The sequence below is a fragment of the Amblyomma mixtum genome, chromosome 5 (assembly GCF_055824585.1).
Source record: "Amblyomma mixtum isolate Tamu chromosome 5, ASM5582458v1, whole genome shotgun sequence".
In the NCBI taxonomy this organism is placed as follows: domain Eukaryota; kingdom Metazoa; phylum Arthropoda; class Arachnida; order Ixodida; family Ixodidae; genus Amblyomma; species Amblyomma mixtum.
In genome coordinates this window covers 154,787,246-154,799,689 of record NC_143016.1, presented here as the reverse complement: position 1 = coordinate 154,799,689, position 12,444 = coordinate 154,787,246, and positions in this window count along the sequence as shown.

The window sequence follows — 12,444 nt, the reverse complement described above, 5'->3', positions numbered from 1 at the left end:
CATTGCCGGTGCTCCTAATTAATTAACTAATTACTCCAAATTAATGAAGTGATTTTGAGTCGATTACTTTGGATTGCATTCGTCATACACGTTTCAATTCATTTCGAACATTTATTTTTTCACTCATTTTGTACAATTCCCTGCTACTGCTTGCCGTCTGTGCTATTCGACATTTAATTTTAACATTTTGACTATAATTATTGTCTGTAATTAATTACCTACATATCTTAGTGACAATCTTTTTTGCGCTTCAGCCCCACACCGCCCTCTATCGATCATAACCATTTGCTTGACGCTACCTGATCTGGAAACGTCACAACTGCTGCGGACACGTTTTGCGGACACGTTTTATTGACATTACCCTGCCGACATAGCCTAGAAATGCTTTCACATTATTAAGACTGTCGGCTACTGCAAACTGACGGTCCTCCCAAGAGTGGTCAAGTCGAGGATGGCGAGTCCAATTCGCTCTGCTTTGGTACTGTCGAAAAACAGAGCCTGGCTTCCTAGCCTTGAAGAGGCAAAATCGGTACATCCGCTACAAGTGAGTTGCATTGTGTGAACCAATATCTTCAGTCTGTGGCTCACGTGGCAACCATGAGATTACGCTGATGTAGCTTAACATTTGGTCATGAAATATTTTCAGTTCTGATTCTCAGATACCTTGGCTAAACATCATTCAGAAATCTTGACCAAGTTAATGAAAAAGCCAAAACCGAATGAGACGTACCGTAGTTGTATGCGTGCTCAAATAGGACTGATGTATTCATACGCAAAGTGTACTCATATGCATGGGAAAAAATAACTTGCAACGGATTGCACCGTGATGGATGATCGGCGCATAGCCAGTGGCATGCTTGCCGGAGACCTTAAACCACTTGGCCACCTCAGCTTCCTTTTCTTTACTGCCAGTCGCTAGTCTGCTAAGGTAAGCAAAATATACTCAGTGCACATTCAATGTCATCACAGGCGCTGGGAAATCCATTGGACAGACTCATAAAACTTGAAAATCTCCCATCGACTTTAGTAAACGTACAAGTGACAAACGTGCACGAGCAAGCTGTTGTAGTTTTGTTCTGCGACAAACTTTACGGCGCTGTCTTAACTACACTGGCTCAATAACACGTGGATCAACGTCGTCAATCCTTACTGTCATTCGGCACTTCCTGGTGCTGTGATAGCTAAAACAGCCGCTGTCAACTGCTGTTTCATCGTCACATTCTCTTTACATAAAGCGAACGCCATGAGCTTCGTTACCACTAGGATACGGTCAAATTTTAATCATTTCCTAAATGAAATCTACTCCAACATAGGGGTTTCCGCATAAATGTAGTGGACTATAAAACTGTTCTGGTGTTTTTGATAATATTGGACCTCACCCTGCCATGCGCTAGCCGTCCTGGTTAACTTAGTTTGTTCGGTGCAGGGACCAAAACGAATTTTTATTTTGCGAAGATTCTGAGTTTCCACTGTAGCCTTTTGGTTGCGGTCATGTACATGGTAATTAGTGATTACTCCCTTTTTAAAGATAGTGTTTTCAACCTGGAATTTTAATGAATCATCATCCATTCATATATCTTTATTGACAAGAATGGCCTCAGGCAAAAGGTATAAGTGAGAGGTTTAAGTGACGTGCCGGACTGCGAAACGAAGTTCAGCAAGCACTGAGCTCGCGCTTGGCTTCGCCACAGGCGGCCGTGCGTCTGCCACACTGCCTACAAATTAGGTTGCCGCATTGATAAGAGATGGTGACACATGCATGGCGCTACTACCTACACTCACGGATACTCGGTTTGGGTACTGATTACAGATGATGGCGGTTTAAAAGCGTTCATAAGGAGATTTTGTGACGCTTACTACAATGAATCGAAGGTCAAAGGCATCAGCCTTAATATCACCATCTATGGTCGTCCTTCATGTCTGTTGTTATCGTTGTGCACGTCCACTCTGTAGGCGGCAGTACTGTTGAAAACGGTTGGTGCGGCTTTATAACTTGAGAACCGAGAAGAGCCTTCAAAATTTATGGTCTTAGAGCGCGAAACATAGGAAAACACGGAGCACACACCTTATTGTTATATCCTTCCGCGCTTTTAAAGGTGCATTTAAGAGGATTTTCAGTTTATATTGTTATTGCTGAAAACCGATCTACACGCTCCGGGCATACTTAGAAACTTCGATTAATCATCCTGTGTTGCCGATTTCGCTAGTAAACCGGGTTAAACGTCCGGGCTCCATGAAAGCCGGGACGTTTAATACGGTGTAAGCCGGCTCCGTAAAAGCCGTATTACTCCGCCGTTGGCGGAGTAATACGCGGAATGATCATCTAAAATATGCGGTTGCCTTGTTGCACATGATCAGCCGGAGCAGAAACTCGGGCGCATCACAGCAGCATGTGAGAGACAGAGAGGAACTCTTTAATGAAATGCAAAGAATTACAACATGTGAGGAGAAAACATAGTCCGCTAGCTTAAGGCTTCTTATTTTAGAGATATTGTTACGGTGCAATCTTGGCCCTTGACTCAATGCACAGTTTCTCCTCTCCCAGCTGAGCCGCAGTCTGGTATCTCTGAACTCCCCAGCTCGGCCGCTTAATGTTCACACCCTGCTTCTCAAATTATCGCACCGGATTTGCCACGTGACCAGGCCCGCACCCTCTTCAACCTTTTAGTTCATACGTTGACGTCTTCGATGTCGGGAATCGTCCTCTGGGCCAAAAGTACTGTCATGACCAACCACATTAGAAAGGCGATGCCAGCACAGATGGCCAATCCTGACTCCCTTACTGAGCGCCATATCATCCAGACAGGGGTGGACAATATGCTGACGAGCACCAGTGTCGAGCCTCCCAGCCGTCGTTGGGCATTCTCTGTTCGAAGATCGAAGTTGGCGCTTCTGGGCCGAATATTACCATCTTAATCAGATATCAAAGAAAGACGTCTATCCTCTTCCGAGAACTGATGACGCCCTCGACAGCCTACATGGAGCAAGCTATTTTTCTCCTCTCGACCTGCGTTCTGGCTACTGTCAAATTGCTGTTGACGAAAGATCCCGGATCGTGGGAAGATTGCCTTTTTGACTCCCGATGGGCTGTACAAATTCAAAATCATACCTTGCAGCCTCTGCAACGCTCCTGCAACCTTCGAACGCATGATGGACTCGCTCCTGGGTGGCAACAAATGGATGACGTGCTTGTACTATTCAGACGATGCCATTTTCTCCTCCAGGTTCGACAGCCACTGACATCGCCTTTCTACGATTCTTTCCGTCTGCCGCAGCGCAGATCCCCAACTTAACTCCAAGACGTGCATCTTTGACCGGCGTCAAATTAAGGTCCTCGACCACTTTTTTGATGCTTCTGGTGTTCGGCCTTACCCTGACAAACTTCGTGCCACCCACCTTAGCTCCAAGAAGTGCAGCTTTGGCCAGCGTGAAATTAAGGTCCTCGGCCACTTTGTTGATGCTTCTGGTGTGCCGCCTTGCGCTGACAAAGTTGGTGCCATCCGTGTATTCCCAACCCCACGTTCCTCAAGCGATGTGCTTAATTTACTGGGATCCTACTCTTATTTCGGCGGGTTTGTCCATAGCTTCACCGATATAGCCCGTCCCCTCACCACCCTCCTGAAAAAAGGCATGCCTTTTTTTGGGGGGGGGCCTTGACCAAGCTCATGCCTTCACAGCACCTGTTGCGGCCTTCAGTGCTCCACTTGTGCTGGCCCATTGCAGCACTACTGCGGCTGACTTTGTACAGATGCCAGTGGTAATGGTATGAACGCCATCCTTGCTCAGCGGCAGCACGAGAACTATAGTGTGATTGCCTACTTCAGCCGCCTGCTATCTCCCTCCGAACCTAAATCTTCTATTACGGAGCGGGAGTTCCTTGCACTTTCTGGGCGTTACTGACCATTATGCCTTTTGTTGGCTGTCCTCTCTTAAAGACCCTACAGGCCATCCGGGTCGCTGACCCTTGCGTTTGCAGGAATGCACATTTAGTGTCGACTAGAAGTCCGGCCGACTGCACCAGGACACCAACTGTTTGTTCCGCCATCGCGTTGATCCTACCGATTCCCACAACCGTGATGGCAACGACTGTGCTTTTTCCGTATCAGAATTTTTACACATCGGCGCCGAACAGCGCCATGATCCATCTCTGCGCCACATAATCCGATCATTCTCTTTACCTGTTCATGCTGCATCGCGGTGCTCTAAACCGGCACAATGTGCACCTGGATGGTTCAGATTCTTGTCGATTGTCCCGAGCAATCTTCGTTCTGCGGTACCCGGCCAACTTCATGACGCGTCTACTGAAGGGCACCTCGGTGTGTCTCGCAGGTACGACAGCTTGCGCAGGCGGTTGTTTTGACCTGATCTTCACCGCTCAGTCCGTGGCTACGTTGCTGCTTGTGATAAATATCAGCGGCGGAAAATGTCCCCGCTTCCGCTTTGTGAAGCAGTGAAACTGAAACTTCCTGCACTCACACACATGCCGCGGCTGTCGATGCACTTCGTGTGGCCCTAGAAACCATTTTTTCCGCTTCCGGTAGTTGTTTGGTTCGGTTCGGTTTCTAGGGTTTATGTGCCAAAGCGACTCAGGCTATGAGGAGCTTCGTAGCAGAGGCTGCGGATAATTTCGACCACCTGGGGTTCTTTAACGTGCTCTGACATCCGATCATTGTTGCTACAGACGACAAGAACACAGTGGTAGCCGGACCACCTTGAGGCTCGATTAGTGGCGATAGCTCTACGCAAAACACTTTACAATTACTTCATTGCGGAAAAGCCAGCGTAGCCTATGCGTATTTAAAGTACCATGCCTTGGTGCCCCTGCCGCTGGCGCATGCCAGAGAGGAAGAGCGAAGCTGCGCGCGCCTAGTTTGAAGCTATTTTCCTCCTTGTCGCTAAAGCGGTGTATACGGAACTTTGGCATCATATAGCTGATGAAACCACTGAACTCCACTAGGTTTGGATAGCGCATCGAGCGCATGAATGCTAAGCTACCGGAGGCGGCCACGTCCCGAAATGGCAGTGCTCTTAATTGCAGATTGTCTCCGTTTTTCAATTTCCATTTTCATCTTGGCGTTGCGTCTTTTCTTCGTTCCTGTCGTTTTCCATGTGATGCCTTACTGTTGCGCCATAAGCTTCGTGAAATTAAAGGAGGATGTCCTCACTGAAATACCAAGAAGCGGCGAACACATAGTGCTAGCGCTCGACATAAAGGGAGCCTTCGATAACGTGGGACATGCGGCCATCATGGAAGGTCTCATTAACATAAACTTTGGAAACACAGCCTTCCGTCATGTCAAAGCCTTTCTGGCGGAACGAACGGCTACGATAGGCATTGCAAATACAAGATCGGAGAGCTTCACGGTGCCAAACAAGGGTACCCCGCAAGGCTCAGTAATATCACCGCTATTATTCAACATAGCGATGATAGGACTCACGAAAGTACTCAACGAAATCGAAAACATCAGCTACACAATGTATGCAGATGACATAACAATTTGGACAACCACAGGCTCTCTAGCAGCTAAACAAGAGCGGCTACAAAGAGCGATCGACAATACTGAACAATACGCCAGGGCCAGAGGATTATCGTGCTCAGCAGAAAAATCAGAATACGTAAGAATAAAAAAAGGTACACGAAAATATGACTCCCAGACCACCCTGAAACTCGGAAACGAGACAATACCTGAGAAAACGGAAGTCAGGGTACTTGGAATGTGGCTGCAGAACACAGGACGATGCAGCAAAACCATCGCCTCTGTTAAGAATACAACAGAGCAAGTCGCCAGAATTGTGCGAAGAGTCAGCAGTAAAAAGAAGGGGATGAGTGAACAGGACACCATAAGACTCATAGACAGCCTCGTCACGAGCAGGGTAACGTACAGCCTTCCCTACCACGAACTAAACAAGCAAGAGACTCTACAAATCGACACCATACTACGCAAAGCGTACAAACCGCGCTCAAACTTCCAATGTCCACACCAACGGAAAACCTAATGGCTCTGGGAGTATTGAACACCTTCGACGAACTACGAGAAGCGCAAAGTAGTGCGCAATTAGACAGAATTACTCAAACCAGAACGGGAAGACACCTGCTGGAGAAATCACGGCTACGTCTAGGCACACAAAGAGACAAGTAACAGATTAATAATGAAGACAGAAACAACATCCGGGTAAGACCAATACCCCGACACATTGATCCCAATATACATCATGAAAGATGACAAGCCAGAGTCCGAGCACTCACGAGGGAACTCAGCGACAATCCCAACGTAGTCTACACGGACGCAGCAAAGTACAGATACAAACGCAAAACGATCGCCGTTGTAACAGACGAAGGAGGCCAAGAAATAACAAGCGCAAAGATAAACAACCCAAACATAGAATCAGCTGAAGAAGCCGCCATTGCTCTGGAAATATCGCACGGTAACGCAACAGGACACAACCTCACTATAGTGACGGACTCCAAACAAGCATGTAGAAACTACACAAGAGGCAGGATCGACAGCATCGCCACCCATATTGTACACACGACGAGAAGACACAAAAACACTAAACATATAGCATAGTGTGGGTTCCCGGACATGAGGGGATGAGGGGGAACGTGGCAGCAGACGAGTTAGCTCGAGGGTACGTCAACCGTGCAGACTGGACACTTTGCACCACAGGCACCTTTGACCCAGTTACCTCCACGTACTCAGATATACCCGATCATTACAGGGGTCAGCGGAAACGCTACCCAGCCCCACACAAAAAGCTCACCAAAGAGGAGGCGGTAGACTGGCGCAGACTACAAACAGGTACCTACCCACACCTGCACAAACTACACAAGATTTTCCCTACACAATATGCAGACAAATGTCCGTAGTGTCAGGGTATACCTACACTAGAGCATGTCACATGGGCCTGCCCTAAGGCAGACTTAGAGCCCAGAATAGACAACCCGAGTGCGATGCAGTGGGAGCACTTGCTGGCCAGCGAGGACGAGGAAGCGCAACGATTTCTCGTGCGCCGAGCCACGATGGCAGCAGTCAAGTGCGGCATCCTGGGCCAAGGATCGACCACGGCGCCCAGTGACCCGTAAGGGTCAAGAACACCTTAAATTTATCAGTAATAAAGTTTTTTCCATCCATCCATCCATCCATAAGCTTCGTAAGGAGATCGGCAAAGTCTTCTACGGCGAAGATGGTTCAAGAAGAAGGGTTCTTCACGTTGCAGTGGGACGACACTAGCAGACGACAGGACATCACTGAACGCAACACGTACCGAGCCTCATCTGCTCAGCTCTATGTCGTCCCGTTGCTCCCGTCACGCAAGCGTTAGCGTCGCCAACAATGCGCTTTATTGTGATGCATGTTCCCGTGCTCTGTGAGCAAGTTATATAATACAGGGGAGTCCATGGTAGAGAGAGGGTGTGGTAGATGGCCCTTGGCGATCACAAAATGAACAAGGGAGGGGAAAACCTCAGGTTGCTTGAGCCAACGTTTCGACAAGGGGACTTGTCTTCGTCTGGGCAAAGCGTTCATTATTGGCAGGGTTTAAATAGGGCCTTCGCTCCGAGGAGGAAGGCCCCGGGGGTGGGGAAGGAAAGTGGTGTGAGGGGATACGTGTCAGGAAGGGGAGGGAGGTGAATCGTGATTCGTTAAGCTGCAATAGTGGAAAAACTTATATCCGGGGGGTGTGTAATGAACAAAGGCTTTGAAGGGGCTGCGACGGGGGGGAGGCGCTGGGTGGACCTGTAAAACTCAGATAAGAGGATTAGTCAGCGCGGTACAGGGAAACGAGAACAAGGCAAACAAAATAGGTGGGTACTGGAAGGAGAAAGAAAGGGGGGGGGGACATTTATTTCCAAGGAAGGACAAGGCAGAGGGGTGGGGGGGGATGGCTCGAGTTCAGAGAAAGCCAAAAGGTGGGGGCGAAGGGGGTAACAGGAATGTCATGGTTTCCGAGAACTGATAGTAGCGGATTAGGAGAAAAAAAAATGTGAACAAAGGGAGAGGGTGAGAAGGCCGGAAATGTGGTGGAAGGTATGACGTGGGAAGGGTGCAAAGAGCGATAATATACTTATGCCAGGTTCTAGGAAATGGTCTGACCACGTGCAGGACATTTGTTAATTTAAAATTATGCTAACCCTGGAATGTACCTGAGAGATTCCAGGTTTCCTCTGGACATGTTAATCGCTGTTGGTTGCAGTGTTTTAAATTTGTGGATTAGGAATGCTTCTCTGTATTTTCTGTCCCTAGTCGATTTGAAGCCTGACTGAAGAATGAACAAATTGAGTTCGTCGAATTTGTGATGGCGTTGATTAAAATGGGTCGACACTGCCTTCTGTTCATTCCGTGTTGTGTCAGCCCGGTGCCCGTTTAATCTGGCACTCATTGTTTGCCCGGTTTCTCCGATATATTTTTTCTGACAGAAGGAGCACTGGAGCATGTAGATAATATTGGACGATGTGCAGTCAAAACTGGTCTTTATATCGAAACTGAAATCGCTTGCCGTACTTTTAACCGTAGTGTCCCTTTGTAAATGTTTGAATGTCTTGCATCTAGGTCTAGAGCATGAAGTTACTGTCGGTGGTGGTTTCTTACCGAGCCTAGCATGCACCAGGATGTCCATCAGGTTTGTGTTGCGTCTGTATGTTACCCTCGGTGCGTCGGGAAATATTTTCTTGAGACGGTCGTTACCAGTCAAAATGGGGCGGTATTTCCGCAGGATTTTGTTTATGTTTGGAAGCGCGTTTGAGTATTTCGTTATAAGTGCAGGAGGTCGTTGACTGTTAGCTTTTGTTCGTTTTTTAAGAACTACATCTCATTTCAAAGTGGTTGCTCGTTGAAACGCATTATTAAGGGTTGTCTGTGGATGGTTTCTGGTGATTAGTTGTTTTTTAGCGAGTGGAGGTGTTTCAGGTAGTCGTCGTCGTCGCTACATATTCTTCTTAGTCTCGTTGCCTTTCCTACAAATATGCCTTGTTTGCAGTGTCTTGGATGATGGCTAGTGAAATCTAAGTATTATTGTCGGTCAGTAGGCGTCCTGTAAAGTGTGGTTTTGAGCTTGCTATTTTCTAAATGGACAGTGGTGTCAAGGAAATTGACTTGCGTCTTCGAGGAGTTGAAGGTGAATTTAATGCTGGAGTGGCATGAATTGAAATGTGTGACGAATGCCTTCAGGGCCTCAGCCCCATGCTCCCATATCATGAAAATGTCGTCTATGTAACGCAGGTATATAAGTGGTTTTTTTAGAAATGAATTTAGAAGTTTAGATTCCAGTAGCCCCATAAAAATGTTCGCGTAGGTGGGTGCGAAGGGAGTGCCCATGCTTGTTCCAAATACTTGAAGGTAGTAAGAAGAATCGAATTCAAAGTAGTTGAGTGTTAGTACCAATTCAAGTAGCGTGAGGTACACTTCAGTTTCGTGCGGGTGAGGACTTTGTGTTAGAATTTTGGAGAGTGCGTCGATACCTTCATTTATGGGAATATTTGTGTGCAGAGCGGCGACGTCAAGTGTGACAAGTATGCTATCTGCTGGGATGATGGAAGCGTCATTCAGAGACTCTATTATGCAGCAAAGCAGACATTTGGGCTAGTTGGTGTGAATTCATGGTGGAAAAAACAGCGCTAACTTAGACAGAAATCACAGAAAAGAAGGGAGACACTACAAGCGCTGACTCGCAACTAAGGTTTATTAGAAAGAACACAACACAATATATACAAAAAACACCCACGACTGCGTACGTCATAACAGATTACGTGCAAGCGCGCAAGATAATCTAAAGAGAAGTATCGCGCGTGTGCACCCCGTTATTTAAGTACCTAAATTCCTCTCTATTATGCGGAGAAAGTGCGGTGTATCCTCGACAAAAGAAGGGAGGTGGGTGGGAATATCTGCAAGATAGTTGTTCAGGAGAATTGATAAGTTCTCTGTGGGCGTGTTATTGTTTGAAACGATAGGTCTGCCGGGGATATCTGCGGTAAAAAAGTCTTCTGCGGAAACCTTATGGATTTTGGGAAGTAGGTAAAAGCGGCCTGCCTGTTTGTTTAGCGGATTTAAGAAGTGCTAGTCGGACTGCGTGATTAGTTTCCTTGATAATAAGTTTGCCAGTTTGTTCAGAATCAATTTGCAGAACACTGAAGTGGGATCTGAATCTAATTTCCTATAATGACAAGGGTTGTTGAGTTGCCTAAAAGCTTCTTTTTTGTATTTTTCGGCCGGCAGGATAACTATGCTACCTCCTTTGTCTGCAGGCTTAATGACTGTATCTGTTTTCAAAGCTAAGTAGTTCAGAGTAGCCTGTTCCGTTGGGGTAGCGTTTCTGCGTGTTCGAGCTTGCTTTGTTTGGTGTATAATTTCTTTCGAGACAGATTTAATGTACAAGTCTAATTCGGGACTCTGCTGCGCTTCAGGCGTCCGAGTGCTTTCGGCTTTGAGAAGGATGGGATTAAGGCTAGTTACTTCAGTAGGGTGAGCACGTGTTCACCACGTGTTACAGGAAAGAGCTAGGTTAGTAATCGGGGTGTTCGTTTTGTCGGCAAAGAATTCCTTAATTCGCAATCTTCGCGCAAATTCTGTGAGATCTCTGTGAAGTTCATACTCGTTAAAATTATTGTTAGTTGGACAAAATGTAAGGCCATGCTTCAGAATCAGTTTGTCGCTATCACTTAGGGATTTGGAAATATCGGCAATGTTGCTCTCAGTGTCCTGCGGAGGAAAAGGCGTATCTTTTGTCTGTATCGAAATTGGCGGGCGGTTGTTAAACTGTCCAGATGTATTCGTATCTAGCGGAAATTTATCTCTAATTTGTTTACGCTTTTGTTTATCGTGAAGCTTGCGTTCCTTTCTGGCTACAAAATCTGAGGTAATTTTAGGAAGAGTAGGTTGAAATCTACGCCAGGCAGCGACTTCAATGAGCACTTTATCGAATTATTTTTTAACAGAACTTCAGCAAGGGCGCGACTGCTCTCTGGTGAGGTTCCAATGGTGTTCCGGTTCATATCAACGCCTCTAAAAGGTATTGTGGTGTACTGATAGCGCCTGCGCATTTTTAAACCCGGCATTTTTCATGCATAGCTTATCAGCCATGCAAGCAGCCGTCGGCAGATCACATGTTCATCGGCCTATAAAAGGGCACTGCATCAATAAACGTTCTGTTCCAGCCTGGCGTCCGACCGATACACAACAGCTGGCGACGAGGCAGCGACTACGATGGCCGTCTTCAAGATCGGCGAGTATCGTCTCGGCACGAACGCGTCAGGGGACGAATATGTCGAACGCCTGGAAATCTTCTGCGAAGCGAATCAGATAACGAAAAAAGAGCAGAAAAGAGCAGTCCTGTTGAGCTGTTGCGGCGAAGAAGTATACGGGCTCATCGTGACCTTGGCAAAGCCAGAAAGATCGACAGCAGCCACGTACGAAGAAATCAAGACTGCTGTTCGCAAGCATCTGCATCCAAAGCCTTCAGAGATATATGCAAGGTTTTTGTTCTACAGGCGAAACCAGGCTGCCGAGGGATCGGTTACGGACTACGTCAAGGCGCTTCGGTAGCTAGCCGAAGACTGCGGTTTTGGCAGCGCCCAGCTCCCGTTGGACGTCATAATGCGGGATCGTTTTGTGTAAGGGCTCCGGAACGAAAGGGTTCAACAACGACTTTTCGCAGAACACAACCTTACGTTTAAGGTTGCGTATGACTTGGCCGCTACTGCAGAAGCAACCCCCAAGGAACATCGGTACATACGCAAGCACGGCCGATACGATACGGGCTGCCAGGACATGATACAAGCAATCCGCACGAAGCAAGATACCTCAGCAGAGGGGTCCAGCTGTTACCGATGCAACGGTAAGCACGCTCCGCATTTGTGCCGTTTTAGAAAGGCGAAATGCTTCAATTGCAAAAGGGAAGGACATATAGCTAAGGCTTGTCGATCGAAAGACTATACTAGAACGGCTCGGAAGACAGCGTATGAGCAAACGAAGAAAGGAGCTATGAGCAAGGGCGTGTACGAAATGAGTGCGCCGTTTTCCCTGTGCGAAGTAAATGAGCAAGAACAGAAGTTCATGGTTCAAGTAGTGATTGAAGGGCAAGAAGTTCCGATGGTGGTTGATTCTGGCGCGTCGTGCTCAATTGTGAGTGAAGATACGTTCCGGGTTATTCCGGGTTATACCACTGTAAGATTCAGGAACAAATATCGTAACCTGGTCAAAGGAGGCGTTACCCGTGCTGGGTCGAGCAACTGTCTTGGTGGAATTCAAAGACCGGAAAGCAAAGCTGCCTTTGCTGGTAGTACAGAACCAAGGCAACTGCCTGATTGGGCGCAACTGATTTAACTCGTTAGGCATTGACTTGCGGGGAATGCAACAAATAAACGTGGAAGACGACGGTTTACGCCGTAACCTTTCACTCGCTCCTCCCTCTGTTAAACAGCTTGCTTTTCAAACCTTTCTGCGACCGAAG